Source organism: Triturus cristatus, chromosome 3_1 (assembly GCF_964204655.1).
Source record: "Triturus cristatus chromosome 3_1, aTriCri1.1, whole genome shotgun sequence".
Taxonomy (NCBI): Eukaryota; Metazoa; Chordata; class Amphibia; order Caudata; family Salamandridae; genus Triturus; species Triturus cristatus.
In genome coordinates, this window is record NC_140583.1 from 785,435,623 (window position 1) to 785,461,418 (window position 25,796).

The 25,796-nt window shown below is 48.0% G+C and overlaps 1 protein-coding gene across 6 annotated transcripts in view; it reads right to left on the reverse strand.

Annotated features, from left to right (window-relative positions):
• TMEM218 (transmembrane protein 218) overlaps nucleotides 1-25,796 on the reverse strand; it is a 245,422-nt gene that overhangs the window by 179,158 nt on the left and 40,468 nt on the right. The window lies entirely within an intron of this gene.

The window sequence follows — 25,796 nt, forward strand, 5'->3', positions numbered from 1 at the left end:
TAGGTGACCCCGCACTGTTGCCAGAGGGACTTCATATATTTCGAAATAAAGTTTGTGCCTCGGTCGCTGACGACTTCTCGGGGGAAGCCCACCCGGGAGAAGATCCCCATTAAGGCCCGGCCGACCACCGGAGCTGTTACAGTTCGCAGGGGCACAGCCTCGGGGTAGCGGGTGGCGTGGTCCACCAGCACCAGGATGAACCGATGTCCTTGTGCTGTGCGGGGGTCCAGGGGCCCCACAATGTCTATCCCCACCCTCTCAAACGGGGTGGTGACAACTGGGAAGGGTTGTAGAGGTGCTTTGAGCTTGCGGCCGCTCTTCCCTCTGGCCTGGCACGTGGGGCAGGACCGGCAGTGGTTGAGGATGTCGTTTCGCATCCTCGGCCAGAAAAAGTGGGTCACCAGGCGACTGTAGGTTTTGTCCTGGCCCAGGTGTCCAGCCAGAGGGACATCGTGGGCCAAATTCAACAGGAAGTCTCTGAAACGGAGGGGCACCACCAGCACTCGACTGGCCCCTAACTCCGCGATTCTCTGTTCACTGTATAGCAGGTCGTTATCCCAATAGACCCAATGGGCTCCGGTGGTGTCCCTTGCGCTCTGGGCGACGGCTTGCTGGCGGAGTCCCTCGAGGGAGGGACAGGTCTTCTGCTCCTGGCGGAACTGTTCCTGGGTGGGCCCCCCCTTTTGGATGCCACTGAGCCAGGCCGGGAAGGTCCTGGGGCTGGGCGACCCCTTCGGGGTTTTGCTCTGGGGGGTCGGTATAGTCGGTGTCCTCTACTGGAGCGATCGGGGGGGGAGGTGCAGGCCATTCTGGTTCTTCCGGTTGGGGGATGGCACGGGCGGCCATGGACCGGGTGGTTACGCACGCCCAGTCCGGGAGGCCCAGCATCCCCAGGTGCTCTCTTCTTTCGACGGCGGCCCACGGGGAACTCTCAAGATCAATCCCCAGGAGACAGTCCACGGGGGCATCATCCCGGACCGTCACCTTCAACATGCCGGAGACCCCTCCCCATTCGAAGGGGACGCAGGCCATCTGACATAGACTCTTGGAATTGTCGGCTGAGCGGACGGGGCAGAGAATGTTCGGCAGGATCTGCTCTGGTTTTACCAGGTGACAGCGGACGGCCGTCACACTGGCCCCTGTGTCACGTAGGGCTTCGGCCCGGCGCCCATTAATGTTCACCCACTGGCTATATTTTCTGGTGTTGGCGGGTAGGGGGGCCCGCGGGACCATGTCTTTTCCCCCTAGGCACGCTAGAACCATGGCGGCCGGTTCCCACTCTTGTTGTGCCTGCTCGTATTCTTCTTGTTCTTCGGAGATTTGTTCTCCCCCCAGGGCGGCGGCCGCTACCTGGCGGGGTTTTGGAGTTTGGTTCTGTGGACAGTTCGGGTCATTGGCGTAGTGGCCGACTCGCTGGCATCGGTGACACGTGACGTTGGCTCGGAACCCCGGGCGCATCGGGGGGTTCCCCCGGCTGGCCGGGGGCGGGGTGCTGGCAGTGGGAGCGGCCGGGACGGTGTCTCTCCCTCGCCCCTGGCCTCCTCCTCCTCCTCGGGGATGGTGCTGACCTTGGTTGTTCCGGTTCTGCTCGTGTGGCCCTCTCCGGCCCACTCGGGTGCTTTCCCACCGGTCAGCTTCGGCGGCGAGTTGCCGTGGGTCAGTCAATTTACTGTCAAGGAGGTGCTGCCTGAGCTCGACGAAGCAGTTGTTAGATAGGTGCTCCCACACCATGAGATTAAAAAGTTGCTCGTAGGTCGTTACGTGGCTTCCCTTGATCCAACCCTCGAAGGCTCGGCTGAAATAGTTGACATATTCCACCCAAGTTGTACCCGGGATCCGGGTGCAGTCTCGGAACCTCTGGCGGTACATTTCGGGTGTGAGCCCATATCGGGTGAGGAGGGCAGCCTTCATGTGGTCATAGGATGACATCTGATGGTCTGGGAGCTGTAGCAGGGCATCGCGGCCTTCGTTGACGAACCTCCCCCATAGGCCGGCTCCCCAGTCACTTCAATCGATCCGGTGGGAGGTCATGGCGATCTCATAGGCCTTGAACCACTGTTGTATGTCGTCCTCTCGGACATACTCTCGGACGACATCCTTGGGGATGTGGACTTTCTTTTCTGTCGCTCCCGGGGTGCGCGGTCGTTCGGGCACCTCCGGTTCTTTGTTCTGCTTCCGTAGTTCTATTTCTGCCAGTTTGCGCTCGTGTTCGTATGTTAATCTTTTTTCTTCGAGCTCTCTCTGCCTCTGTTTTTCTTTCCGTTCTTCTCGGAGCCGCAGATGTTCTAGGTTCAGTTTTTGCTCGGCTAATTTTAGTTCACCGTCCATTTTGAGTCGTGCCATTTCTAACTCATGTAGTCTGTTTTTTTCTCTTTCTTGGATCTCTTCCTGCGAGAGGCCCGTTCCTCGCTCCTCGGGAGCCGTGGCGTTCCTCTCCGATGCTGCACCGTTTTGGTCTGGGGATCTGGCGACCCCGGTTTCTGCCCACGACTCAATGGTGTGCTTAAAATCGTCTTTGGTACTCAGGCCGGTGGTAGCAATGCCTAGTTCCATGCAGAATTGTTTCAATTCACGATGGCTGTACTCTTCCAATTTATCCATCTGGAATTTCTCGGTGGATCCGCTCTCTTTGGTTGACATCGTGGTTTTGTCGTGGGGTGAGCTACTCTCTGTACGATTACGCGTTGATTCGGATCGCGCCGCTGGCCACCAATGTTAGACGGACCGGGAGGGTCGGCCGAGGACAAGGGGAGAGGTCTCCGGGGAGAGCCGTCTCCAGCGATCGTACAGATGCGTAACTTCCCCCCCACAGATATACACCACACAAGGATAGGATTTAACGTTCTTTATAAGCGATTTCTTAAGGTACGCTGGAATGGTACAAGGAGGTCTGGACTCAGGGGTCCCCTCGATTCTAGTCTCTTGGTTTGGGAAAGGGGGGTAGCGGGACAGTCTGGTTACCAATCTGGTAGCTGAGATGGTCTGATGGATAGCTCACAATCCTCGAGCTCGATGTTCTAGCTTTGGACGGGCCGCGGCAGCGCCAGCAGGTCCCGGTGAAGGTGGTCGTTACACGGTCCGCGGCAGCGCCAGCAGGTCCCGATGAAGGTGGTCGTTACACGGTCCGCGGCAGCGCCAGCAGGTCCCGATGAAGGTGGTCGTTACACGGTCCGCGGCAGCGCCAGCAGGTCCCGACGAGGATGGAGGATGTAGAAGGCCGCGGCAGCGCCAGCAGGCAGGACGATAGTTCACAAGGCAGGGCTACGGCAGCGCCGGTAGTCCGTCAAGGCTGAGTTCTCTCGGTGTCTCTCGACTCCAGGATACAACTGCCTTCCTGCTCTGGAGCTGCCCCAGTTATAGGTCTGGCGCCCTTTGATGTCCGGACCCTCGCGCTTGGAGGTCGGAAGGTCCGGGATGAGGGAGTCCAGACACCCAGCAGGGGGGTGGAGCCAGCGCCCGGGGGAGCTGGAGGGCGATCGGCACCTGGCGGGGGAGAGCCATCGACAGTTCTTTCTCCCATTGACCTGCCAAGTGGTCCGTTCACCTCCTGGGTGGATGGTGGTGCCGGGATGTCGGGGCCTGGCCAGGCCCAGGGTTAGGGTCGAGCTGAGGCCACGCGGCCTCGTGGTGCAGTGTCCAAGATGGCGGCTGATCCGGCCGGGGGAGCCGGTAGTGGTTCGGCCCCATGATACATGGATGTCCGGAGGCAGGAGTTCCGTCGGGAGACGGGGTGCGGGTTGCTTTTGTGGGTAACACCTGGGGGTCCGGGGCTTGGGCCCTGTCATGCGGGGGGGGGAGCGAGCCCTTCATGTGGCCTGTCCAACATTTATGAATTTGTTGTATTATTCAGCCATGCCGAGAAAGCGCATTAATTCTTCCTTAGAAGTTGGAGCCATCAGATCTTTAATAGTATTTACCAGATCGGCTTTTGGAACCACACCATCAGCACTTATGGTATGTCCCAAATAGTCAATCTTTACACAGCCAAATTTGCATTTTTCAAGTTTAATTGTCAGGTTGTGGGCAGCAAGTCTACCTAGCACTTGTCTAACTCTCTTCCCATGCTCAGACACATCAGAACCATACACCAAAATATCGTCCTGATATATACAAATACCAGGTATATTGACCAATACCTTCTCCATGACCCGTTGAAATACAGAAGCGGCGGAAACCAGCCCAAATGGAAGTCTTTTAAACCTGAATGTCGCAAAAGGCGTAACGAATGCCGTCAAATCTTTAGAAGACTCATCAAGCAGTATTTGATGATACGCTGACGTCAGGTCAATAGTACTAAAAACCTTTGCCCCTGCCACCATACTCAACAGCTCAGATATGTTTGGGAGAGGATACTTATCAACCAGTACACACTTATTAAGCTGTCTCAGGTCCACACACAATCTCAGAGACCCATCAGGTTTTCTAGCAGCTACTACCAGAGCCAACCGGAGGTTACAGTAGTTAATACAAATGTGTCTCGGAAGCCTACTGATTCTTTAATGAAATCTCAGACTAAAGACAAGTCGAATATCAAATCTCGAGCTCAATTTAAAAAGTGAGTGTTCTATTCTTTTAGCTATAACCAAGACCTCATCAAGAGACGGTTCGTCTTTAAGCCAAAGCTCATCTCTCACTTTTTCAGAGATACAACCAAGCATAAATTGATCTCTTATCCTTTCTTCAATCAGGATATCAAATTTGCAAGTGGAGGCTAGACGTCTGAGATCAGTCACATAATTTTCTATGCTTTCACCCTCTTTTTGCATGCGTCTACCAAAATGATAGCGTTCTAAAATAGTACTAACTTTGGGCAAATAATGTGCATCAAGCTTATACATACATTGTTCAAATTCATTCAGACCTGTAGCAGCACTGCTTGGGACATCAGGAAGATGATCAAAAACATCTTGACCCTCAGATCCAAGACAGTGCATTAGTAGAGCCGTTTTCCTCTCAACACTGAGAGAAGTGCCACATACTCGAGCATATCGCTCAAAAACCTCTTTCCACTTAGACCATTTAATAGGTGGATCACCAGGAGATTGTAAAAAAAACGGTGCAGCCGTAACATTTTGCATGACTCAAGAAAAAAAAAAATATATATATATATATATATATTTTTTATAACTACTACAGATCTCCTCTTATTTAACAAAATACACTTCACCACATACTACACTTCACACGCCGAATATGCTATGTCGAATAAGTACAACAAGCAAACTGCACAAATGACTTTAAGTTGAGTAATGAGAATGTGAATGTTAATGAAGCTGTACGTGTCAGCACCTGCAGTATACATAGAATTGTTCCTAATGTTACTTAGCTGTACATGTCAGCGCTGCATGGCCAACATTAAAAGATGATTTTTATTATACGCAAGGCTTGACCAACACTGTAAGAAACTCCTAGCACTTAAAAGCTGTGTGTATCAGCGTAACTTAGCAAAACAACACGCAAATTAAAGCATTTACAGTTGAAAAGCTGCGTGTGTCAGCGCTGCTTGAATAATGTCTCTGCTCTCTGCGCTCTGTGAATAATGCGCTCTATGTGTTCCCAAGTTGTGAATCAGGGTTGCTGTTGTCAATATAATTAATTGTTCTTGTTAAAAGCTGTGTGTGTCAGCGTTGCTTGGTCCTAGACAAGGACACCCTTGACACACAGAGTGATGCCTTTACTGTTGAACAGTTGTGTGTGTCAGCGCTGCTTAGCCTGAGGCAAGGATAACGTACTTACTATCGAATAGATTAGCAAAAGACACGCTGAATAATGCCTTTACTGTTGAACAGCTGTGCGTGTCAGCGCTGCTTAGCCCAAGGCAAGGACCCCTCGCAAAGTAAACTCGCCGCACTCTTCACTGATCCTGTGAACGGCGCTTCGTTCCAGAACGAGGGACGTCGAAACAATGGTTCCTTTGCGTATTAGCGCGTCGTGCGCTTCCAGGTTGTTAGGACAACAGGAGACGCTGTGTTCCAGACGGAGAGACGTCAAAACAATGGCTCCTTTGCGTAGCAGCACGTCGTGTGTTTCCGGGTTGCTAGAACAACATGAGACGCTGCGTTCCAATAGTAACACTAATGTCCGGTTGCGACCAGCCTGCTGCTATAGTCTGTTCTTGCTCCCGAACTACAGGTTTGAATTGCTCTAAAGTTTTGCGGTGGAGCCTCCCTTGTGATTGGTGCCATCTGCATGGCTACAACTGGTACCATGTGCATGACTGCAGCCATTGCTGCTCCCTCAAGCGCCGTCTTTTTCAACTTTTGGTGCATTAATTTTGCTGTGTCTTTTGGGTTTGCTCCTGCCTCTCTCTATCCTTTTCTTGCTTTTTCTTGTGTAAGTGAAGTATGTGAGCTCATATGTCCCACCTGGGTTTGGTATCTAAACCAACTATGCTGCCTAGCCCACTCTGAATTTTGGTGGGTAACTGTGAGAAGTTGGCCTGATATGTAGTGCTCACTATTCTAGTGATCACTGTGTATCATTCCAAACGACCCTTATTGATGATTGGTTGTAAGTCAACCTTTTAGACCAGCTATCCTAGTAGCGTGGATACGAGCAGTCTTTAGGCTAAACTCTAGAGGGCGTGTTAAGCCAGCTGTTTACCATCACATATACCCCTTGAACACCAAGTGAAAGGACACCACACAAGTTGTTATGAAAATAAAAGGATATTTATTTATAACAAGACTACCCTGGCTCTTTATGAGTCAGGGAGCTAAGCACACTACAAAACTCTTAGGAAAAATACTTCAGTTGCACAATTTACACAAATGCCCGAGGGGCACGAGAAACCATCTACACTAACAGTGAAATGCGAATGGTTAGAGTCTGGAGGTACTGATTCCGGAGTGATCCGATCAGTGGGACTAAACGAAAAAGGAACTGGACACTTGTAGAGCGAACCTGCGATGGAGCACCGAGATGCTCGAGTTACCTAGCCCGGAGGCTGCGGCTGCGTGAAGTTCGGCAAGATGTCGGGAGTCCTCGTGTAGTCTCAGGAGCCTGAAAGAAGCAGTTGCTGGCAGGCGACCAGTGACGATGTTCAGAGCGATCCACGCCTGGATCGGTGATGAAGGAAACCTGAAAGCAGAGGGGACTCAGTTCTCAACCGCTAGCCAGCGATCGTGTGGGTACCAGGAGGGTACCGGCTGAAGTCACCTCGACCAGGTGAGTGGGTGACATCGGACTCGGCTGTTCCTCGGGCCAGGAGGCGCGGCGGCGACCAGGATGGAGGGCGAGCTGTCCCACGAAGGTGTCTGCTGTCGATGATGCTGGGCCCAGGCAGGGGCAGCGGATCTTGGCAGTGGCAACCCAAGCGGGGGAGTCAAGATGGCGTCGGGAGTGGACCAGGAGGGTCCGTGGTACTCCTCTGTTGAAGGGGAGCAAGAGCCAGTCTGGAGCAACCAGACTAGTGATGAAACAATCGTGGTGCGTCGTGAAGAGGGCCACAAGCCGGTCGGCAAGTGGTCGAACAACGCGGTGAACAACAAGGAGCGGAAGGGCCCCCACGCAGATCTCGGGGATGCCGGGGAGGCAGACTTCGATGCTGGAGCTGCTCAGGGTTAGGGCTTCTCAAACCCTAGGTGCACTCACTCGAGGGTCCCTCGGTGGGCGTGCTAGATAAGCGTCGTGCAGGTTCTGAAGATGGCCGGTCCCGCAGGTCTCGTCACACCTACGTCTCTCAGCTGGGCTGATGAGGTAGGTAAAAGGTCAGAGATGGCAGGGTACTCGGGTCTCGTCGAGCTGGGCAGTCTTGATCCGTAGGAGAGACTTACAGCAAGACCGCAAGCGCTTAGGTGGTGCCTGCTGGTGCAGGGTGGCTACTCCTTAGCCACAAGGGAGAGTCTTCAGAAATAGTCAAGAGTTCCTTTCGTGGAAAGTAGTTCGTGATTCGGAGTTATCCGATTATCTGATTATCCAATTTGGGAAGGGGACTCGCTCCTACCTTTATTCTAAGAAAAGGGGCTGGCCCGTGACTAGGTTCTACCTATGGGTGGAGCCAGGAGGGGGGTGGTTACACCCCTAACCTTTGTCCGGCTTCGCGCCAGCTCAGGGGCTGGTGTGCCCCCGAAACTGGTTTGAGCCGGGCTATGCACAGTGAGCACCGGGGTGCCACTTGCAATCACCTTCCTTTCAGCCCTGCCTACCTGGGATACACAAACCCTGTCTGGGACGGTGCTAACACCGCCCTCGACAGGAAACCCTTTGTCCAAGCTCCCCTTGCTGGAAGGTCCCCCAGCAGCAGGAGGTCAGACTTGTGTCTGGTGGCAGCATCCATTTTGTGATGCTGAGGCTTGAGTCAACTTTAACCGGGGTTCAAGGTTACTTCCATGTCGTGTCCCTCTAAAAGGGGGGAATGCTAACCCCGTCACCAGGACTGGCGAGGGGTTCGTATTCCCATTCGTATGACACCTTACTCGACATGTATAGGTGAGGTGAGGCCAAAGTTAGCAATTGCATTAAAAGTAGTTGGCCCGCGTCACCATGGAACGGCTATTAGGACTTGGTTCCGCAAGCCGTCGACGGGCTCAGCTCGCGCCAGAGCACCGTCCCACATGATCCCCTGCACTCTGCCTTCAGGATTGATAAGGCCTGCTATAGGAGTGACTGATAGGAATCCATGTGTCCATTTTAGGGTTTAGGTGTAGGAATACTACACCTACAGCAACGGGTGATTACACCACGTGGCCCCAGCTGTCGTGCAGCCAGTTGTGTCAGATTTGGGCGGCCATTCCAGGGGTGGCATAATACATGCTTCAGCCCCTGGTAGGCCCTGGGTACACCGATGCCCTGGATACCTGTGGTATGCTGAGACAGGGACTGACAAGGCGGCCCAGTTCCAATTAGTGGATGCACCTAACGTACAGGTGTGTTAATTTCGAGAGAGAACAGCTAGGCTGTGGGTCTGATTGGCAGGCCCACAGCCGGAGAAAGTCGTAAACCAATGAAGCAAAAGCAAAAAATCTGGGTGATCATAGGATTGCAGACCCTACTCTCCTACAGTAACCCTTTCTTCAAAATGTCATAGAAAGATATGACTTGTGGGCCCATATTGGCCCATGGCTGTTCAGTTTCTTGCCCCCATCTTTTCTTCATTCTATTTACGAAATCATTTATGCTTTCCTCTGGCTTCATGGTCTCTACCATTAACCCTCCTACATCTGGGCGGTCAGGGAAAATTTCTCGCAGGGCAGTCCAGATCCAGTGCCTATGTGTATTAAATGTGGCCCGTCATGCTGGGTATTTGTTAGCGTGATTGCTGGAATGCGAAATTGGGTGAACACCGTGTTAGTCTGCTCCCCAATTAAACTGCTTAGCAGACACTTAATCGCTAGGCTGATACCTACAGTGTTTTTCTCAAAGCATGTACTCCATTTCCCTGCCCCATCCAGCAATAATGGTAACTTTGTTCTCAACCCCTCTTTGTCCATCTGGGCCCATGGCACATATAGAAATACCCGCCACGCCTTTCTGCAGTAGCGGGCACACTCTCATTCTAGGTGACTGTGTTTCTCCTCAACATAGCGTTCCCATCTTGCGAGGCATTGCTGCATGTAGAGGAAGTCCCAACTAGGGTTTCCCCCTTCATGCTTGATGCAATCCTCCGCTACAGCCATCTGGCTTAAACGATCCTTCCCTCGCCCAAGAACTGTCATATTGGTCCCTCTCCTCAGTCCAATCTGCAAATAGTTCGCAAAATGGTACGCAACAGTCTTGTCATCCTTTTTAGCTATTATCGCCCTCGGGGTTAGTTTACCTTTGTCGTGCACCCATGAGGAGCAATGCGTATCCTTGTTGCTGCTTCCCTCACATGCACGCACAGGTGCTGTTTTGTTTTTCTTGTGTTACTGGTGGGTAACCACCAGGCTGCCTTAATCCTTTATTTCCTGGTCAGCCCCTCCCCTATGTCGATTGGACGATGTGGCTCTGAAGCCTACTAGTAGCCTTAAATCTGCATCCAACTCTTCCCAGAGCTGTCCCCTGAACTGGCCCCGCTTTCCTCATGAAAAGAGTGGTCTGTCCTGTACACTCGCTCTAACTCCTGTTTCTGCATGCTTTCTCGAGCATCAGTACATGCCTCTGTTCCTGGTGCCATCAGGCCTGTCTCTTTGGTTTGTTAGCCTGGCTTCGCTTTCAAACTCGCTCTCATTTCCACCTCGGCTACCTGAGCACCCCCTGTAGTGCCACCCTCGTCATTGGTTCCCACGGGACTGGAGCTCCCTTCATCCCCCGAGCTTGCTGAGTCGCTATCGAGAACCGCCACAAACTTTCCTGACACTCGCTTACGCTCGCCTGAACCAGTGGGAATATGTACTTTACTCCACTTGGAGTTGTCACATATTGAGCATGGTGGACAGAGAGTTGAGCTTTTGGGTACCTTCCCTAGGGACTTGGGCTGTGCAGGAGATGTCTAGGCTTGCTTGCTTTTGTATTTCTTTGGCTTAGACCTAAATGACATTCTTTCGGTGGGGGGGGCTCCTCGTTTTGCTGGCTTTGAATAGCCTAATGCAGAGGGAGCTGGTGTGATTACATCCATCCCTGCATATGCTCGGGGAGGTGTTGACACCTTGCTCGCTATCTGCATTGTGGGGTTATCGGTTTGAACCTCTTCAAAGATGGCCGATAATTCTAACACTGATTCTTTTTTTCTCTCTCCTGTCCTCAGAGGCGTAGCTAGAGCTTCTGGCGCCCTGGGCTATCCTTCAGATTGCCGCCCCCCTGGGGGGTGCTGGAGAAAAAGGACAGCGAGCACCTGAAAGAGGTCCGAGACACACGTAGTATCGCCGCTAATAGTTACCTCGATCATGAAAGTTACATGCATATACATGACACGGTCCAGGGCTAGACAGCCCCTGTCCCCAAAATATTGCTGCCTGGGGCGGACGGCCCACACCTAGCTACGCCGCTGAGGAAAAGCAGAAGGAAACCCAAAACTTACATCAGTTCTACCTACTCTGCTTGTGACATCTCACTCATAACATCACAGCTTGTGCAGGACCCTTGTCCCCTGTCCCCTATCTACCCCGTCCGTGACCTCAGCAATATCTGCAGACCGGTCCACCAAACTGGGTTTAACCACGATTCCCCTGGCAGGACCTTCAGGATACTACAGGTGAGTCCAATGCACCTGATCACTAGACTAACTTGAGTTCTGCAGTTTTGGCAGTACTAGCCCTGCAGTGGAAGCCTTCTCACTCCACCCAAGCCCCTCATGAGAGCTCAGTAGACGCCATCCCACGTGCCCCTCCCAGGAGAGAGCAGTGGAGCCATCCACTGCCCCAGCCGCGGAAGAACTACATACCCTGACCCCACCCATCCCAGGAGAGAGCAGTGTAACCATTCTACTCCTCCCTCCCGCCAAACAGAGAGCATTCAACACCAACTCAGTGTCGCCTACGGTCACTACAGTATAGTAATGTGAGTTTTTAAAGACTGTCAGTGCTCCGAAAGCATTTCAATAAGCTGGAGTGTCAGGCCAGAGAATGCAGTAGAATGTGAAAAATTCCGTTTTTACCAGGCCAGAAGGGGATCTGACCCGTGGCCCATCGTAGAGACAGCCTTGACCCTGCACCTGTCACTACAGACAGCCCCATGCCCGCAAAAAAGATGTAAAAATCTATAGAAATATTTTCATATTTTTGTGGGGGGAAAGGGTATACTAGCAGGGGACAACCCACGGAATCTGCAGAAGGAACCGTGGCAATGTATACTAATAACAGTTTAGTTTCCCAATGTAATATTAAAATGAATTGCACCCAAGGTGCCTCGTTTCAATATTCCTGAAAGTTTAGAAAGCAAAGTAACTGAATGTGAGTCCTGATATCATGGTATGTGCCTGTCCTCACAAACATCTCTCGTTAGCACGTGAGTAATGCCAAGGTCTCTGCACTTTCATATCGCCCCGCGCTCTTTTTGTGTGTGTTACTAAGAACACACAGGTGTTGCTTGCCACATTCACTCAGCTGTAAATGTCCACTTCAGCACAGACTTACTTTGCTGAGCTGACGCTGTAATCAAAAACAAGCACTGGCAAAGCCAAAAGGTCTTGCTTATGAGAGCTATTGCTTTGGCAATGCTTTGTAGCCTTGCTGTACAGCAGTGCAGATGCTTTGCAGTGTGGCTAAAACTAATTTTAAATGGCACTAATACACAGCCAGGGCTAATGCACTTTTACCCGATACTGCCCCTTAAACTATCCCAACCATCAGATATCCCAATCTTCCCTCACACTGTCCCCTTCTACCTTCAATCTAGCACTTCTATGCTCAAATGATCCCCCCTTTGAACCTAACCTCCTTCACCCAAACTGCACCAAAACAACCTCTCCAACACCAAAACTACCCCATCTTCTCGCTACCCCATACTTTTAGACTACCTCTCCACTCAAACTACTTCCTATTGTCAAAGAACTCTGCCTACAGTCAGAGTATCTCCATTTACTACCTTCTAGAACAAAGTCACCCCTTCAAACAAACTACCCCTACCTTCATGCGAACTCCACCTTCAAACTACCCCTCCAATGCTGAAACTACCTCCAGTTGTAAACTATTCCCTTCCAACTTCCTCCCCAGCACCAAAGCTACCCTATATTTTGTCACATCCCTCCTGACCTCTAAATACTTCCAACTTTCAAACTGTCCCCACTTCCTACCTACTACTCCTATACTCAGTCTCCCAGTATCAACTTACCCTGCGCACTCAGCATGACCCATTTTACCTGAGCAAATCTTCGATGTCACAATGTCAGCCTCAATACCCCATGCCCCTTCCCTTTCACTATACCAAGGATTTCTAGAACTGGTCTTATTTACGGATATTGAAATTCACCCTCTCTCCTCTTACATTTTATTATTCCATAAATTATAATATATATGTAACAACATAATGTTGAGTAATCTAATTCTAGTCGTGTAGCACAAAACCCCTTAGAATTCTTGCAAAGTGGGTGTAATGGGGTGGGAACCACACCAACAGGCCTAGAACTCCAAGCAAAGCCATATCAACTAAACTAAAGCCATACAAACTAGCGTAGCCCAGTACAAACAACAGACAATGGGAAATGCCAAAATATTTCAAAGCATATTAGGTGTGATATTTGCTAAAATTACACACAGGGCCCAATTTACCCTTAGGAGGCTGTCTGCACAAAATAACTGCATTCAAGGGTTTACTCAAAACACAAAACTCATACAAAGTATTGTTTCTCTGTCTTTGCATAAATTAAAAATCATATTTGTCACAAATAACAGAGTTATTTGAATGTGTGTGGCTGATGCCATCATTGTGGCACAATGCGCAGTAAATACAATGCAATGCTAATTTTGGTTGTGCAAGGGAGACTATTGCACATAGTTGCATAGTGTGAATCTTAGTAAATCTGCTCACAAGTGTACTGAATTTAGAACGTGCTAGATCAGTAAATGCATACAAACATAATTACCCCTTCAACACCCAAACTACTTCATACTCCTACTACCTCTGCCTTATATTAACCCATCCTATATTTAAACTATCCAACCTTTAAATTACTCCTTCTACCCTCACATTATATCACCAAAACTCACACACTACACCAGGCCCGGCTCCAGGAACTTTTATTTGGGTGGGACAAGGGTGCATTCGGGTGGGCTACTACAGGCCCGATTTGTCGCTTATATGTCTAGCCAGGCCTGCTTCCAGCCCTCCTTTATCTTTTCTTAGTCTACCAAGGCCCAGTAAAACACACTCTTTTCCAAATCTCTTTCTAAATGTTATTACTCTCAAAAAGTGTTTTTTTCTCCATGTATTGTCCCTTTGATGGGAAGAGGAGATTTCTAAGGTGGGAGTATCAGGCAAGTGACACTACTCAGGCTTCCTCCGTGCGAGCCTTCAGGAAGAATCCCTCTTCATTACTACCTCCACCTGACCCCAGACTCTGCAGCGTGCTCTCTTACAGGCTTGATTATTGACTTTTCTACCACCCCTCTTCAGTGCATCTTATCTCACAGCTGACCTTGGGCCCCAGCCCCATATGAGCCACCATCCAGTTGCATTTTCATTATTCCTGGTAAAAAAACATTAGTGAAATCACCTTCAAACTTGAAGCATTGAATATAGCAGTAAATGTAATTAGCATGCACTTTAAAGTATGCTTCACAGTTTTCCTAATCACCCGACTGTTAATTAAATATACGAAAAAAGAAAGGCCATGACAGGGTTGGATTTAGTGCTGGTGCAAAAGTCTTTTTTGGGGCCCTAACAATGACCTCTTTCTCCATAGATACCTTTACTACCACCCTCCAACAGTGTCCTTCATCACTCCGCAGCCCCTCCCCCTCATGACCTCCTCCTCAGACTCCATCACTGCCACCCTCCACCAGTGCCCCTAATCGCTCCATAGCCCCCTACCCCATGACCTCCTCCTCGCTTACCTCACTGCCACCCTACACTAGTGCCGCTCATCTCTCTGTAGTTCCCCCCCACCCCCACCCCATGACCTCCTCTTTGGCTTCCCTCACTGCCACCCTCCACTAGTACCCCTCATCTCTCTGTAGTTGCCCCACCCCATGACCAGCTCCTCGTATTCCCTCACTGCCACCTTTAACCAGGGCCCCTCATCTCTGTTGCCCCTCTCTCATATGCATTCCATTCGTTGTATTGCGCTACTCATATCAGTGTAGGGTGTCACGGTACTTTACATAACGCACACATTACACAGAGACAATAAATCAGTCTACGGGGAATGTCACATAGGCCAATGAGGATTACACGTGTAGGAGTCACATGTCATCCATACTGGTGGGCAATATATTTTACAAGGCTTTGGTCTGGAGACGCACAAACTCAGGATTTAAAGAGTACTCCAGTGGTTGGGGGTTGGCTTTACTGATAAAAATGTATAACTGCCCAAACAAACTCTTTTAGCAATATTAGAATAATGAAAGACTGGAGAAGTTCTAACTATATCACAACACAAAAAAAAGGTGAAGTTTGTCTGCAGCTCTTTGATGACAGTTCTGAGGTCACTGTCCTATTTTAGGATTGTAACTTCTGAACGGCAAGGAACACAAGGATCTCTGTGACAAAGGCTGTAACCCACCGAGCTACCCACATAAAATACAGTTTATCTGCATTTAAAAACTAGCAACAGACAAATGATTGCTCTCCAGCAAGATCATAAATCACCAGTTATCTGAACATTTTTTATTATTGTTGTACATCGGTTGCAGATTCATTGCCATTGCCAAGTCCCACCCGGCCCACCCCCTAGAACCGGGCTTGCACTACACTCCGGTTTGAAAAACTGCCCATTCAGACCCACTGTGCTCTCCTACCTTTAAAGTACACTTTATATTCGTAAACGGGTCCCATCAAGGGGTGTCAGGCACCCTAGCTGATTCATCCACGTCATCGGGGATCCACCGCGCGCCCAAATAGCCGTAGCCCAATCTCGCAACGTGGTGCGTGTGCTGCAGGCGGCAATTTGTTGCTTTTTTGCAAGCATGTGAGCAGTGCTTGTACTTCAAACGGTGGCTGCGCGGCACTGGCCCGTTGCGGCGACCTTTATAATTTATTTGGGTACACTGTCAGTGTCCCCAAATAAATTATAAAGGCCGCCGCAACGGGCCAGTGACGCGCGGCCGCCGCCGCCGCCCTCAAAACAGTGCCGCCTGGGGCGGACCGCCCCCCCCCCCCCCTAGCTACGCCGCTGAAATTTCCGCCTGCAGCACACACACCACGTTGATATATCAATTGATATATCATATTTTTGTGTCACTACTGCCCTCAAAAAGTGTAGTAATGCCAAAGTCCTGTCAAACTGATCCCCGATTAATGTAGTGCTAAAGGACACCTTCTATCACCCACCTGTCAATGTGTCTTTTGTCAGCGTCTCCCCAATCAGAGCAGTGCCCTAGACCTAGCAGGGGTCACATCCTGCCCATTAAACTACTTTAATGGTATCTACCTTAATGTCCATTGCAAGTCCTTTCCGAAAGTGCACAGTCCAAGATTGCACAGTACATTGTCTTTCGTCGGACACACAATGCATCCTCAATACCCCACCCATATCGTCTCTTCCCTCTCTCCCTATATAACACTTCAATTTCAAGTAGTACAAAAGTTTAATCAAAGACCAGAGGCATAAGAATAGATCTATATATCTCAACCCAGATCTTTATTTTTTTCAGGGTGCCCAGCTCTAAAACTAAATCGAAATAATGTATACGTTTTCACTATAGTATATCACATATTCCTCCTCCTTAACATGTCCTCATAGGCTTCTAATGCTCAAAGGAAGGTGACCCCATCATGCTCTGCACCATTAAAACAAAATTTATTTTTGATTTTTAAAGTTTTTGGGATGAGCACACATGATTGGATGAATCCCCATTAGATTGGGTTTGTACACAAGCTGCAAAGTCCCTGATTTACCTTTCCCCATGCAATCTGTTTCTGTGCCGTGCAAGAAATTTTTCATAGCCCCGAGAAACGTTTTACACTCTGCTGAAACTCAGCCAAGGTGAAAAATGCAGGCAAACTTTTTCTCTAAAAGATTCCCTTTGGCGGAGCTTTTATAAGCACAATGACAAATGTATGAAGTTTGTCACTGCAAATTCGCCATCTGCTATATAACTCGTTGCAAAAGCCGGGATCTTCAAATCTGTGACAGTATAAAACTTAAAACTTCACAGCTTGATGGAATTTGCAAAATTGTACATAGATGTTAGGTAAATTTGCAAGAACACAACGTTGCCGATTTGCAGATCCCTAAATTAAATGCATGGCACATTAATTCTGCATGCACGGCAGATCGAGGGTAGGAACATCTACTGTAATCATGAATACACGGACTAAACAAATTTGATGAATACAATTAAATACATTAAGAAGCGTTTATTTTGAAAACATTTCGGAACACAGAAAAATATATCGTGTTATGAATATATTTCCATGGTGAGATTTAATGAGTCATTGTTGAAGCTATCTAAACAGACACATTGCGTAGTGAACGTTTGGGGACGCCGACAAATATTTGTGGATTACCTTCTTTATGACCTCTGTCTCTAAGAGCACCACAAATTGAGAAACACTGGACTTCTGCAAAAAAGCCTTTTTGCGGATATTCATTGATTATTCCTTACCTTAGTTGTAGTTGTTTGCTTTCTATATCACTCTCTTCTCAGGAGAGAGTGCTGGACTTGAAGCTGGCTTCCCCGACAGTTGTCTAGATTTTTTTGCTAACAACGTCTGCTGAATAAAAAGGTTCCACTGAGCCTAGAGGCACTGGTGATTGCTTGGTGGATTTTTTCTTGTCTGAAACGTATTTCATAAATATGGGTATATGTAGGGGTCGTAGTCTTTCGTGTCCCGTGACCTTGCGTTCCCTGCGTCACCTGTCAGTGTCCCCAAATAAATTATAAAGGCCGCCGCAACGGGCCAGTGCCGCGCGGCCGCCGCCGCCCTCAAAACAGTGCCGCCTGGGGCGGACCACCCCCACCGCCCCCCCCTAGCTACGCCGCTGCCTGTCCTGCATTTCTAGTCATTATATGTGTTTTAGTGTGTTCAATTATTAGTGTCAAATGTTCCTCCTTAGTCAAGGGAAATGTGTGTGCCTTCATGTGTAAATGCCACTCTTGGCAAAATGTATTAATTCTCTTTTTCTATTTGGGGAAACTAGTTTTGATATGCTTTAATGGGTAATCCATTGCAATTGCAGTGCAGCAGCAGGACTCTAGTCAAAAGACTGTAACCGTCACACAAAAACACAGACCCTCTTCAGAAAGACGAGCGCGTGAGAGAAAGCACCCTTCGGAACCAGCAGAATACAACCCCTTAGTGCGCAGTGGCAGAAGAAGTCCACACATATACTTCAGCCATTGCTTCTTACGGTTGCGGCCTGTCACATTGAGAAGTTCTTCTTGAGGCGATCCAGTTCACGCTTTGCAGCACACCGCACGTCGCACGCCAGAGGAGCCGGAGGAGCAAGAGAGAGAGAGAGAGCGCGGCGCTGAACCAGCGCCGACGCCACCACCGCTACTGCCACCGCTAGTTACGGACATCGAAGAAACGGAGCTGAGCAGAGTTGAGGCGGCGCTGGTGCCGTCATCTCCATCGCCGTTACCGCTTTTACCGGTACAGGCATCGCCACCAGACACCGTTACCACCAGCTGCTATCAATCACTGCTGCAGCGCCATTGTTCCGTAGAGCCCCGCAGAGCCAGCGACGGCCAGTAACGGGACTTGCATCAAGCATCCACTAAACCACTAAATCATTGGAGATGGAGAACGCACAGCGGTGAATCTGTACTTTACGGTGAGCGCAAAGGGGGGAGCGCAGCGATACTCCTTCACCTAAGGAGCGGGTCTTGCTTCTACCTTTCTACCCTCACGCTTAGCTATTGGAAGTGCGGTGAGGACCATGTAAAAAAAAAAAAAAGCAGAGGGGGTAAACTAGAGCAGGAGGTGCAGAGCAGAGAGGCGCAGCGAACTAAGGCGTCAGCAGCCCTGGTTGTAAATAGTGGTCTGATACCACTAAAACCACTGAAGGGCGTTTGTCAAGTTAACTGCTAAGCACTATTTATCCTATTTAACCTGCTCGGACATTCCCCTGACTGCTTGTTATTGGGCTTCTCTTAACACGCTTTTAACACGCTTAGCCCTAGCGATATGAGATCAGGGCGGATCCGCGGTTGCCCCATGAACAAAGGGGGGGCAAATAACCGCATGAAGAAAGGTAAGAAAGGCAAAGCATCACAGAATGAGCTGGATGGCACAAGCGAAAAGCCATTGTCTAAATCTAGGCAATTAAGCCAGAAGGAAGGCTCACTAATTGACTTAACAAACATCAATTCTAATAGCCTGTGCAGTGAGCAATTGACACAGGGAAAAAAAGGCAGCAGAACAAAAACCAGTATTGCACTGCTCCAACCGAAAATCTACACAAAGTTTCATTTCTTAAAAAATGCGGCGGACACACTTCTCTCAAACACCAATGAATCTTTAGGCTTACAGCAACCCATCGAACCATCTCAGCCTACTCAGCCTGTGCAGTGCTCTGGCCTGCAACCAGTCAATAACAGCAACGGAAGCAACGGAAGCCCCTGCCATACGGTTCGGGGGCTATTACAAGTGACATCAACCCCTCAGCGTGACGAAAGCTGCACTACAAGGGGCAGGATAACCAAAGGGCCTCTGTCAGGAACAAAAATCCTCTTAGAAGCAAATCTGATCCAAGTGCATAGGGCAGAGAACAACAACAAAAAAGATTGTCCAACAGATATTCTTTACAAAAGCTTCACAGTCCCTTGCACCCATCTCAATGAAACCTCTTGCGAGGGCAATACAGTTGGCAATACAGTTGGCACAGGAGACGAAGCCAACGGTTCTATGAATAGTATAGCAAAAAACAAAGAACTTATAAAGCATCCCAGCAACTACAACTACCCAAATGAAAATACAAAAAAAGAGTGCTGGGAAATAAATGATCCAATTCTGAGAAACCAAAACCTAACTGAAATTGAACAAGTAATGGACCATGAAAGCATGTTGAGGCCTGGCAAGAACATGGCCCGCACAGATAGGTTATCAACCTCGCCACTGGAGGCAACCGAATTATCCTCATTCCTGGGAAAGGAAGAATGGGAAGATCTTCTAGCTGCATATACGCAAGACAAAGGCAAAAGCAAGTCAATCATCAAAACGCTGAATACGCCTATCACAATAAGCGATATTTCATATGAACATCCAGTGACGGACGAGGAGGCACCAAAGATGGGTCAAAAAAGCCCCACAACTTCTGACACTCATGAAGAAATTCCAAAGCATGAAAATGCCTGGTGCAGTCTGCTTAATACTATACAACTCTTAGTAGAAGCCCTCAATTATCAATCGGATAAAATGGACACTCAACTGACGCTACTTGACACACTGGCTGTATTTGTGGTTGCCATTGACGGGAAATTGGGCACGCTAAACACGCTTCTTCAAAACAATTTGGCTCAGCCGAATCAAGGATCTGGGAATACAATAGAAGGGTGCGGATGCAGCCCAATTATCAACAAATTGGCAACCTTACCGACGATTTTGAGCAATCTGTGCACACAGCTTAGAAAGCCATCCAAGTACAGACAATGCAACCCTCGTAACAGCTCCACTGTGGCCGACACAAACAACTCAAGGATTAATGAAACGCCGGTGAGCAACAGACAAGGCATTTGCAATCCAAGAGCAATAAACACAGGGATCTGTGCACCCGGAACAACAGAAATGCCACTCTCTGCAAACCCCGAGGAAGAAAAAGAAAGCCCAATAACGAACGCCAAACAAAGACGAGCAAAAAAACGTAAAGGCAGGAAACAAAAAATTGCTTCTCAACGTAAAGGCTTTATGCACCTCTTTTGGAATGTTCCAACCATGGAACAAGGCGCAGCTCAATCTGAGCATGCCTTGTGCCCACCGGAAAGTGATGAAGCCTTTAGCACATCTGAGACTCCCACTAAGGCAAAAACCCCTATTAAGACGGGGAGGCACATTAACCCCAAAACAAAAACCATGGAACCACCCGGGATTCGCATTCAAAAAGAGCTCGAAATAGGTACACAAAATTCACATCTCCAATCCGGTGTAGCTCGCAAAACTCTCTGTGAATCTAGTGTGAATCAAGCACAAAAAAGTGGCGGACAGCACGATCCCAACTTACAGCAAACAAAAAACCAAGAACATCCTGGGAGCAATCAGGGATCAGAAAAGGCAGAGATAGATATAAGGCAATCAGCAAGTAATCCATTGAAAAAAACCCAAGGAGCATCGCCCACGAAGAGAGAAGAAGAAACAACATCTACTATAGGGCCAATGGATTCAGCATGTAACATCTCCAGGCCAGGCGAAACGCGCCACTCAGCCGGGCATCCAGTACTGACCAAGTATATAATCAGTCGTGACTTAAGAGTAACCGCGCCCAACGCAATTCAGGCGAATACAAACGCAAAACGCTTAGTAGAGGACAAGCGTCTCAGCCCCCTCAAAAAGGAGGGTGGACAGTCAAATGAACAAAGAATCGCTCAGGCTCTGGTACGAAGCCAAATACCTGGTCGAGAGCTAAGAATCACTGCATCTAACCCTTGCCAAATGAAAACAACTGCAATAAGACTAGTAGAGGACATGCGATCCAGCCAACCAAAAACAGAGAGCGAGCAGACAAGCGAACAAGGTCACACAACTGGCGTTGTTTGGTTCAATCCGAACTACAACTCGCAAGGAAGACATGACATACTGAATAGGGGCAACATCCTGCGACTGCTATCTCATGTCACCTCTCTGGCAGAAGTAAAAAGCTCAGACCTGGTATCCATTGAATTTGTAGTCGATGAGCACACAGGAAGAGAAAAAACAAAAGCAACTTGGACAACCTTGGCAACCTCACAAAAAATATACGCTGAGGCAGAAACCTTCAAAAACTGGGGAATCACAATAGAACCATACGTAAAGCCTAGATACCCTGAAATTCTTGCCCCGGTGGAAAAAAAGGCAGAATCAACTACTACTAATAGCCTCAGAAACTCGGTCCTGAGAGGCGCGGCAGGGCCAGAAGGTGAAAAGGTTGATCAATACAACGAGAGCGCCCGTCGCATAGTAGACGAACACCCACAATCATCGGGACTGCTTGACCCAAGATGGATAGCCAGAACCTTAAATAACAACGAATGACAAACCGGGCCCAAGTTAAGGGATGCCGCACCCGACTCATTAAGAACATGTTCATGGAATATCAATGGCTTGGCCGCCAAAATATCAGACTCAGAGTTTATGACATATATCAGGAACTTCGACGTCGTGGCATTCCAAGAGACATGGCTTGCTGACCCCCCGCATCTACACGGCTACTTACGCTTTTTCACCGCTGCAAAAAGGACAGCCAAATATGGGCACCTTCAAGGCGGTCTAGTAACTTACATAGCAGCCACAAGCATTTTGACAGCAAAAGAAGTTGGTCCAACCCTCACAGCATTGCTGGCGGTAAACATTCACTTGCCACAACTTACAACAGGCCCCACCGAAAATGATATTACTTTAATCAATGTCTACATTCACCCGAGAAAGAAAAGAAAAGAAGCTAAAAATCTTTGCAGCTTCATGGAGTCTTGCATGAGGGAAAGACCCACAACAAATGTTATTCTCACTGGGGACTTCAATCTCAACCTCATGGGCGCTACGCAAGAAGTTGACCTACAAATTCAAAATGCAAATTGGGACATCCCTCCACAAGCGTTTTCACAGATCTCCAAGCAAACAAAGCTAGGTAATAAGATTCTGGAAGATCTGGTCCATTTCAACATCAGGGCCTTAAATGGAAGGACATCCGGAGACAATCCCCCAGCTGCAACTTTTCATTCAACAAGAGCAAGCAGTATTTTAGACTATACCTTCATTTCACTTCCTTTATTTCAATTTTTAAAATCATATAAGATAGGTCGCAGCGGAGACAGCGATCATTGCCCCCAAGAAACCATCTTTATAATTGCAAAACCCAACTTCGAACTTTCAAAAGAACCAAAAGAGTCAACCCATACTGTCAATTTCAAAAAAATCAAGTATTCAGCAGTAATAGACGGAGCTTTAGGGGAAAGAGCAATACAGCATTTTGGTAGTTATACTGGATACAGCAAAATCACAAACTGGGAACATTTTACTGATACCATCTCAATGTACGCCACAAGACCTAAAATACAACCACAATTAAGCAATGGAAGATCGTGCAAATTTTCCCGAGAACATAAAAGAAAAATCAGAGGCATAAAAACCTCAATCTATCGTACAATGAGAGAACTTCAGCAGTATTCTACGAACCTAGTAAAGCGTGATCAACTACGGAAATTAAAATTAACACTGAAAAAATCAAAATGGGAAGCAAACAAATCCGCTGAAGACAACCTATGGGCGAGACTACACTCTGATATCAAACGGAACGATGGGGCAAGGTTCTGGAAATCAATCAACACATTCATAAGACCTATGCACCATGGGGTCTCATCTAACATCTCAGAGGACAAATGGGCAAACTATCTTGGCAACCACTTTCAACAGGCTGCGGGTCACAACCAGGACCATGAGCTTGTCACGCAAAAACCACTAATGAGGGACAGCACAAATTATACAGAAGGGCAGCCTCAAAATGATAGAGAGAATCTGCCGAACTTACAAAACACCATTCAGCGTTTAATAAAGAAGGGAAGAAGAGAGGGAGCACCAGGGCCGAACGGTATTCCGCCAATCCTCTACAAACAAGATGTGGCAGGCTGGGCAACAGCCCTCGAACCACTTTTTTTGGAGATAAGTCACAATAACATCTTGCCAAGCTCCTGGAAGGGCTCTATTATCTCCCCAATTCACAAGGCAGGAGATAAGGCTTCCCCCCAAAACTATCGACTGGTGGCCCTAATTGACATTGAGGCAAAATATTTTGCAGGCATCCTACTAGAAGAGCTGACGGCTTGGGCAACAGAGAGATCCTTAATCCCAACAAACCAGACTGGTTTTGCCAAAGCAGTAGGGACAACGACGAACATCTTGAGCATGGGCTTGCTAATAGATAAGGCAGAATCCAACAAAATGCCCATACACTTCTGCTTCATTGATTACAAGGCTGCTTTTGACAACATAAACCGGAACCTTCTATGGTCTAAACTAAATGATTGGGGGATACCTAGACCCCTTTTGAACCTGTTGATTAATCTCCACACAGAGACCTGGATACAGATAAAGGTAGGGGATGGCTCCGTCCTGTCCAGGCGCATACCGACCAACAAGGGCCTGAAACAAGGCTGCGTCCTGGCCCCCACCCTTTTCAATCTGTTCCTAAGTGACCTTGTCCCTATTTTAAATGGTTGCAACTCCCACGCCCCAAACTAGGAGGACTACAACTACCTTGCCTACTTTATGCTGACGACATCGTCCTTATAAGCCACACCAAGGTGGGACTTCAGCACCTCCTGAACGCAACACAATGCTATTCAAGCAAAAACGATCTCACAATAAATCTGGAGAAAACCAAGTCAATGACCATCAGCAAGAAAAGAAATAAATCAACACCATGGTATTGGGATAAAACAAGAATCGGAGACACGCCAACATACAAATATCTAGGAGTGAAGATTGATAACGGAGGGCAGTTTTCAGTCCAAAAAACAAGTATTCGAGGGAAAGGGATTTCTTTGGCAATTTCTCTAAAATCTTTAAACAACAAACTTTCTGGCCCGTCTCTCCTGCCCTTGACGCAAGTAATCCGCGCTAAACTTCTCCCAACAATTACCTACGGGAGTGAGGTGCTTAGAGGAAGAGACGCCAAGACCCTTGATAACACCATAACAGCTGCCTACAGGATCATCTTCAGCTTGCCCAAGCAAACCTCACCAGCTCAAATTAGGCTTGAATTTGGCATTGACCAACAGATCCTAGCAAGGCAGGGAGCCTACATGATAGCCTGGGATAAAGTGAGGAAATCGACACAAGGATCATTAAATGAATACTTGTGGAAGGAGTTAGTCCAACACCCGTCCTCGGCGGCAGCCAAGTTCCTACGGGACAGCCTGAAGAATACTGGTTTAGAGCAGCTTTGGGATACCCCATCAAATCATACAACTTTCAAAAAACTGGTCAAAAAATCGATCAAACAGCTTTCATGGACTCACGACAAGGCCGCCCTTTCTAAAAGAACGCATGGATGGATGATCCTAAATTCGTATTTAAAGAAGGTACCACAGCACTATTTTGGCGAGGGATATCCTAAATCCACCAAAATGAGCTTTTTAAAGTACAGGTTAGGCCTGCTCCCCTGCATTCAAAATCTTCCAACCTGGATCAAAAAAAAAATCGAGCCACTCTGTCGGCTATGTGGATCAGGGCAAGAGGATATGCTGCACCTGATCTGCTCCTGTGAGAAACTACGTGACGAACGAAAACTCCTGTTGAAACATCACTTCAACCAGCAAGGGATTCGTACACGTAGAAAGGCAATTCTGGCTTGCTTTTCCTCCCACGATCCTCGCATGAACTGCAGCTTTGTAAAATTTATGAAGGCAGTGGAAAGAAAGATGCCAAAAATTATCTTATAATGGTCCTTGTATCACTGACTCAACACTGCTTGTCGACTGACATTACTGACCATACGAACTCATGAGGGGAATAAAGAAAGAAGAAATTACCTTACTAACATGAAGCGTGCAAATTATATTCTGTTTTATTTAGAATTGTCATTTTTGTATTTTTATCATACCTGTTCTTAATCAACTTTGTACAGCAATGGTTTTAAGTAACTATGCTAATAAAAATTACTTACTTACTTACTTACTTACATTGCAATGTTAGCTAATTTGGAAATAACTACAACTCAAATGATGTTTTTCTAGTTTTGTTTGTCTAATCGTATGGGCAATCGTACATGGTGCATTCTTACAAATTATGTACTAGGAGCTCAGCACTGACAATTTTATATCAAACAGTTTGAATGAGCATTTAAAATCAGAACAAGATACAATGCGTATATCGTTTTGTAACATAGGGCGAATATGCAATATGTGAGAATAGCATCTGCACGATCTCAATTTTTCACACTATGCCGTTTTCAATAAACAATGAATGCAACATCATCACATACAATAATACAGTTCAGTAATGGTTTACAGAAAAAAATACTGTGTCAAAAAACGTTGTATGTTGTCATCACATATTATCCTTTATCAAGAGAAGGCTACTGTGGAATACGTTCCTAAGGGAACTGGATAGTCTGCCACTATCCGCTCCTAGTCAAAGGTGGTAAT